This window comes from Trachypithecus francoisi, unplaced genomic scaffold (assembly GCF_009764315.1).
Source record: "Trachypithecus francoisi isolate TF-2019V2 unplaced genomic scaffold, Tfra_2.0 Lachesis_group9, whole genome shotgun sequence".
In the NCBI taxonomy this organism is placed as follows: domain Eukaryota; kingdom Metazoa; phylum Chordata; class Mammalia; order Primates; family Cercopithecidae; genus Trachypithecus; species Trachypithecus francoisi.
In genome coordinates, this window is record NW_022681474.1 from 20066219 (window position 1) to 20074421 (window position 8203).

Sequence of the window (8203 nt, forward strand, 5' to 3'; positions counted from 1 at the left end):
AAAGTGGGTATAGGAAGGGTTGCAGCTCGTGAGTTAAGGTGAAGCTGTGGAAGGAGAGTCAAGTGGAATCAGAGGGTGAGTTCTAATCCCAGTTAAGCGTGACTCAGCACTTGCAGTGAATGGAGGCTGCCCACTTGTGTTCTGTGTGTTGTGATGCTAGGTGTGGTTTTCCACATTTCACCTAGCGTTGCTCCTGGATGAAACCATGCATAAGCAAATTGTGAAATTTGTGTTCTGCTCATATTATTCCTTGGTTTAGTAATTTCCCGGAGCAAGTTTGTGTTTTCCAAACAAATGTGATATCAATATTGACTTTAAAAGACATTTCATGGTGGAGAATAGGTGGCTATTTACCATTTATGTCTACCTAGAAATATACTCTTTCTACTTCTAAATGAGTAAGAATTGTGGACAACATCTAAGATACAAAACTCCTTCTTGGCCGGGCACGGTGGCTCAAGCCTGTAATCCCAGCACTTTGGGAGGCCGAGACGGGCGGATCACGAGGTCAGGAGATCGAGACCATCTTGGCTAACACAGTGAAACCCCGTCTCTACTAAAAAATACAAAAAACTAGCCGGGCGAGGTGGCGGGCGCCTGTAGTCCCAGCTACTCGGGAGGCTGAGGCAGGAGAATGGCAGGAACCCAGGAGGCGGAGCTTGCAGTGAGCCGAGATCCGGCCACTGCACTCCAGCCTGGGCGACAGAGCGAGACTCCATCTCAAAAAAAAAAAAAAAAAAAAACTCCTTCTTCCTCCTTACCAGATCAGAAATGATCCCAAATGAACGTGTAAACACATTTAGATTCAAATAATTATTTTATATGTTCTGCTTGAAATGCTTAAAATCCATGGGAAATTAAATGCCCTATAAACCCAGTAAGAAAACACAAAATACATCAAACTCGTGAGAAAGTATGTACCCTACAATCCTGCCTCTCCCAAAAAAACAAGGAAAGAAAAGGATAAAACATCACTCTTTGAGATAAGTGGTCACAGCCTTTGTGTCCTTAATTTATTTTTGTTTATTAAGTGTTGATGGTTTGGTCTTTATTTGCTTAAGTGTTTACACTATTTTCAAGATACACTAACTGCCTTCTTAAGTTTTACATTTCATAGCACTAAATATGGCAGGCATTTATTTAAATATTTAAGTACCTTTAGAAATCAGAAAACTTGAACCCAGGTCTTTTTATAAATTCATTTTGATATCAACATGTAAACTTACTGAAAAATGAACAGTAGGGAAACAGCAATGAGTCCACTCGTGTTAAAATTTAATTGTTACACCATATGTTATAAGGTCTTTTGCACAAGTCCTCCCTCGTTTACATGTTCCACAAGCTCATTTGTAACATAGTAAGTTCTAGGAAACATTTTAGAACAATGCTGAATTTGGTGACTGGAATGCCAGGCTGGGGTCTAAACCCCAATTAACCTATGATATAACCAGAATGTAGCGTGGCGTTACTGGTGTGTCTGACTCACATCCCGTGAGTGCTTTATAGGAAGGTGCACCAAGTCCAAGGACGATTGCCAGGGGCGCATCTCCTAGTGGCCATCCGTAGGTTCTGAGGCTCCTCCACCTTCCCAGAAGCGATGGGGCTTCTCATCGCTACCCTCAGAATACCCGCTATAGGCCAGTGTGCTGTCGTCCTTTTTTGGGAGTCCCAGAGATAAATCTACCTGCCTTCTTTCCTCTTTGACAACTTTACCTGATCCATGGAAAGACTAAAGACAATTTCGCAGCCCCTCCTTTTCTCTCTCTGAAGCAACTTTTTGTGGTTTTTCCAGTGGATTGAAGGCCGAACTGAAACAGATAGAGGCCATAGGTAGGCTAATTTGATACCTGTTTATCATGATAATCCTTAAATGTGTTATTTTTTTCTGAGCAGCTACACCTTGTATATCCACCCGAGGAATCCAAAGCCCTACACCCATCCTTAGAGGCAGTTGAGCAACCAGTTATTGGAGCAGGGCCCTTGGTGGGGAGGGGGACAGGAGAAAGGAAGGTGATCATTTTCTTCGCCCCTAAACGCCTCATTAGACAATCTTCATTGAATGCTCTCTCAGGGTTTCAAAGTCAATGCTCATTTCGTTATGATTTTCATTTCCTTATGATTCCAGCAATTTTATGGCATGTTATATCTTAATTCTGCTGTAGGAAGCACCAAGGTAAACTAGGTAAACCTTTGCCCTGTCTTGCTTGTCATTCTTAACTGGGGGAAAATGCAAATATACAAAAGAATAAGTATAACTAATCAGGAAAATATATTCTGTTTTCTTCTGGACATTTATGAGTTGGAAAAGAGCCTGATGAGAAAAGAGATCTTCGCTTTCCTGCTTCGCTGTCCAACCGTCCCTCGAGTGAAATGGGAAGCAAGGGTAGGTGGGATGGCATGGGACAGACTGGGGAAGAGGAACTCCCATTGCCCAGGAGGGGCCTTGGTCTTGGGGGATTCTCCATGTGTGTGGTCATTTCTTAAAGACTGCAGTGCTATAGCTTCCCAAAATTTTCAGGAAATAAGATTACCCTGTGTGATTCAAATTGACAAAATAGTAGAGAAGGAACCACAGTAGGAGATGGGTACGTTAAAGCTGGGGTTAAGCACTGCTGGCTCAGCCAGATCAGTCTGACATGTTTTATTTGGCCTGCAGCGTTAAAAAATGTTTTTTCAGTAGATGGTATTTTATGTCTAGGTGATTTCCCACCAAAAATACAGACTTTGGGCTCCTTGAAAAATCCCAGATCTAGGCCAGGCATCGTGGCTCACACCTGTAATCCCAGCACTTTGGGAGGCCTGGGCGGGTGGATCACGGGGTCAGGAGATCGAGGTCATCCTGGCTAACACGGTGAAACCCTGTCTACTAAAACTACAAAATATTAGCCGGGCTTGGTGGTGGCTACCTGTAGTCCCAGCTACTCGGGAGGCTGAGGCAGGAGAATGGCATGAACCTGGGAGGTGGAGCTTGCAGTGAGCCAAGATCACGCCACTGTACTCCCGCCTGGGTGACAGAGCGAGGCTCAGTCTCAAAAAAAAAAAAAAAAAAAAAATCCCAGATCCAAAAACATGAAGCCTGCATTCCCACAACTATCCATGCTGTCTCCAGCTTGCTACTGAGCCCTCCCAACTGTTGGGGAGAATCAGAGATGGACTCTTGTCAAAGCAGTAAAGAGACATTTATTATTATTATTAGAGATGGAGTTTCGCTCTTGTTACCCAGGCTGGAGTGCAATGGCACCACCTCGGCTCACTGCAACCTCCGCCTCCCAGATTCAAGCGATTTTCCTGCTTCAGCCTCCTGAGTGGCTGGGATTACAGGCACATACCACCATGTCCAGCTAATTTTTTTGTATATTTAGTAAGAGACGGAGTTTCTCCGTGTTCGTCAGGCTGGCCTCGAACTTCTGACCTCAGGTGATCCGCCTGCCTCAGCCTCCCAAAGCGTTGGGATTACAGGCGTGGGCCACCGCACCCGGCCTGAGAGATTTTACACAGAAACTATAGCAATAGGGAAAAGAGACTTGCGTCCAGAACTGGGCTCAGTGGAATACAGTAAAGACAGATGGGGACTTACAACCAAGGGTGGTGGGCAGTAGTCCATAGGTGGAAAATCACTAAGAAGAGACCTCGGGGATAGAGAGGATTCTTGCTAAGAGCAGGCCAGGGTGATCAGCTAGCCAGGGTGGAGGACGAGGGCTTTGATCAGATCTCAAGGGCAGGAGGACTTCTCTCTAAACTGACTTAACAGGATTCTTGCTAAAACCGGGCTGTGCAGGCCTGATAAGGACAGTGGCCAAGATCGAAGCCCGAGAAGAGGTTTTAGAGGTCAAGGAGAGCATCTTGTCGCCACTTCACTTTTGCCTGATATTTGAATATCCCTGCCAGGGGATATTTGAAGCATTGTTTCCTGCTTTAAAGAGAGGGTGGATCTAAGACCTCACTGTTCATTTGGACTATTGAGCACTTGGAATGGGCTGGTGCAATTGAGGGACTGGATTTTAAATCTGATTTCATTTGAATTAATTTAAATTTAAAAACCAGCAGTGTAAGCTATTTTGTAAGCTGTTTTGGTGGGACTGTATTTCACGGTAACCATTGCATCCATAAAATAGTATTGTAGTGTATGCACTTTTCACTTTTTTTAATATGGCTGCTAGAAAATTTAACATTACACACATGGTTCACATTCTGTTTCTCTTGGACGGTGCTGGACTGTGGCTTCTAGGACCTGGCCGTGAGCCTAAAGAATGTGTCTTTGGCAGACAGACTCTGGAGTGGGTCCCCATGAGCCCTTCCTTGTGATGTTCAGACCTTTATTTAATTCCCTTTCTTCGAGTATGGGCAGGACATGTGACTTGCTGAAAACCAATAGACTATGGCAAATGTGATGGGCCATCACTCCTTGCTGACATTATTACGTCATGGTTTTGCTGGCAGGCTGAGCTTGGAAGCAGACCCTTCCCAAGACGAGCCTCCAGAGGAGAACTCAGCCCTGGCCAACACGCTGATCACAGCCTTGAAGAGGACTCAGCTAAGCCCTGTCCAGATTCCTGGCCAGCAGAAACTGTGAGATAATCAGTGTAGGTGGTTTTAAGCCATTAAATGTGTAGTAATTTGTTATGCAGCAAGAGAAAACATGTGGCCCAGAAGGGTTGGGGCACATGGAGAACTATAGTAATCCAGCAAGAGGACGGTGCAGGATGGGAGGAGGGTGAGGACCGAAAAACTATCCATTGGATACTGTGCTCACCACCCAGGTGATGAAATAATGTACACCAAACCCCTGACACAATTTACCCAGGTAACAGAACTGCATATGTACTCCCGAACTTGAAATAGTTGGGAGAAAGGCTGGGCACAGTGGCTCACGCCTGGAATCCCAGCACTTTAGCAGGTCAAAGTGGGAGGATCACCTGAGGCCAGGAGTTCAAGACCAGCTTGGCCAATATGGTGAAACCCTATCTCTACTAAAAAGACAAAAATTAGCCAGGCACAGTGGTGCACACCTGTAATCCCAGCTACTCAGGAGGGTAAGGCAGGAGAATCTCTTGAACTCGGGAGGTGGAGGTTGCAGTGAGCCAAGATCACACCACTGTACTCTAGCATGAGCGACAGAGTGAGACTCCATCGCAAAACACAAAAAAAATGTTGGGAGGAAAAAGGAAGTAATCTAGCCAAAGGGAAATCTGCCGATGAGAGTGAATCTTAGTTGGTGTCACTTAAGTATCCCATGAACAAGCTGTTTCTCAGGTGCTGACCGAAGCGGCTTTGGTGCTGATTAGCTGACTGTCCTTGGTGATGATTACTTGCATCCTACGTTGGTCTGCTTCAGGGAGAGGAAGTTCAGGTCTAGCTGATTTTTGAAGGTAAACTCATTGTTTGTGAGAGTTAAGTGGCTGGGTCCAGGCCACTGGGGCATGGTTGAAGTTGGCCTTATCCTACTGCTTGCAGTGTGTTGGTGGTAGTTTTAATTAAATGTGCCATGGAACAGATTGGGCCCCAACGTCTGTCAGATGGATTAATCACAGTGGCTGACGGATTGGCGTATGCATGGAAACATTTGCCAAAAGCTTAATGGTGTAGAAATGAAAGGTAGAAATTGTTGGGAGATAATCCTCCATAGTTCTTGCATATCTTGCAAGCAGAGACGATGACAGTGATTTTTCTAGGCCATCTTTTCCAGGATATTTGTATAGCACCCAGCCTTGGGAGATACAGACAGCGTCTCCTTCTGGAGCAAAGGGCAGGTTTGTTTACACCCTTGGAAGATGGAGTTGGTGTCTCTTTAGAGCAAAGCGCAGGCAGGCTGACCATGATGAAAGACTGAGAGATCTAGCTCAGAGCTCCTGTTTTGTTCTGCAGCTCACTGCCTTTGCCCTTGTCACCTGCCCTTCTTATCTCCCCTGTGCTTGAGGAACTCGCACAGGAAATGATACTCCAGCTCCTGCTAACGCTGTGAGTAACGTAGTTCTTTGTCTTGGAGCCATGCCTCTGTGCCTTCTGTCAGCATTCCGGGAACTGTGGCTGGCTGACTTTGCAGCTTGCCTTCATAGGTCTTGACAGTTACGTTGGATGGTAATAATAAAGTCAAAAAGTGGTTTCTTGTCGAACAGAAGTTAATCCACTTATGACAAAACTTTTCCCAGAACAGGCTTGGAAGCCCATGTTTTTTCATTCCCTAGGGTCAGGGCCTGGGATTTTTGTTTGGTTGGATAAAATTACTCCCACCTATTTATAAAATATGTGTATCAACAAGCAGGTCTTCCCAGGAGAGAGGTGATCACACCTTTCGCGGTGGCTTACTGAATTCACCTTTTCTGGGCCTCAGTTTTATCATCTCTAAAATGAGAAAATTGGCCAGCCATGGTGGCTCGTGCCTGTAATCCCAGCACTTTGGGAGGCTGAGGCAGGCAGATCACCTGAGGTCAGGCGTTCAAGACCAGACCAACCTGGCCAATGTTGTGAAACCCCGTCTCTAGTAAAAAAAAAAAAAAAAAAAAAAAATTAGCAAGCTATGGTGATGCGTGCCTGTAATCCCAGCTATTCAGGAGGCTGAGGCGGGAGAATCGCTTGAACCTGGGAGGTGGAGGTTGCAGTGAGCTGAGATCATGCCATTGCACTCCAGCCTGGGTGACAAGAGCGAAACTCTGTCTCAAAAATAAATATTTAAATAAAGAAAAATAAAATAAAATGAGAAAATTATATCTCTTAAAGGCCCTTCTAGCTACAGTGGCTCCAGGTGATGTGAAAAATACCATCACTTTATTTATTCAACAAGCTCTTGTCCTTACTATGGGGCGGGCACCAGTCTAAGTGCTTTTCAAATAACCCTTTTAAACTAGGATGATACTAGTAACCCCTGCCATAGGTGAGGAGACTGAGGCACAGAGGGGTTAATCATTTGCCCAGCGTCATCCAGCTAGCAGGTGGCATAGCTGGGGTACAAACCTTGGCAACCTTTGTGCTTGTGTCCGCCATGCTGTGTTGTCTCCCATCTTGTCATCAAACAATTGATTCGGTCTCCACTGCGTGGGAGGCCCCTCCTGAGAATGCTGGAGGCCACAGGGGAGAATAAAGCAGGTCCTTGTTCTCCAGGGTCTTGCACTAATGGAAAATTTTGTATTTTTCTCTCTCCGTGTGTGTCCCACAGAAGGACTCCAAGGTAAGCATTTGCATGTAAGAATGCCCCATTAGAATGCAGAAGTCTCCATTATGTGTGGGTTAAAGAATTGGTTCCAGGTTTTTAGTTTGCTTATTGAAGATCGTTTAAATAAACCTTAGGGTTCTAATCTGATGGCAGTAAACTATGTCAGACTCTTGTGGGAAACTGTAGACATAATTGGTCCAAAGTTCTACCTATTCAATACCTAAGATTCATACAATTGCGTATAGAAATTTAAGTAATTATACGGAATCACATGCCTTAAAAATGGTTTTTGTCAACGCTCATCCCCTTCATGTGTGTAAATTTGAGCTTCTTGCGGAAAATAATGGAATCTTTATTATCTACTCTTACACCAAGAGCAATCAGTTTTGCAACATTCACTTAATAAATGTTGAGTGGGTGGCCAGTTCCGCTTCACCGTTTGCAAGCTGGGTCTCCAGAGCCCTGGAGAATCACAGTCACGAGCTTCAGGGGACAGGCTTTTCTGAACGAACAACTTACTGAAGGTCAAGGGAACAGACACCCTCAACTGTCACCGCCCTGGGCCCAAAGGAACAAGTGTTCAGCAGCAAGTGTGTACGGTGATTGCTGGGCCTAGGGGGAGGGACGGACTGACAGCTGAAACTGGCACAGTGAATGGGAAAGAGGGACGAGGGAATCAACGCCCTCACTTCTGCTGCTGCCCACTGGCCTCCTGCCAGTCCTCTCACTGGCCAAACCCAACTCGAATACAGAGTGATGGGGAAATATTGAGGACAGGGAGAGAAGTGGAGGGGAGCCAGCATGCTGGAGACATACTCAATTGAAGCAGGCATTGTTTAACTCACCACCTGCAAAAACATTAAATTTTCCTCTAACAATTACATTACCATGCATATTATTTTATGAAAACCCAAAACATGTTCTAGGTTCTTTCGAGTTAATTGTTTGCTGTGTACATTGCTAAGAATTTACATAAAGTACTGAATTTAAATTATCAGTAGGTGGTGCTGCTGAGATTGACTCTTGAAAAATCCAAATTAGCCATTTAACAGA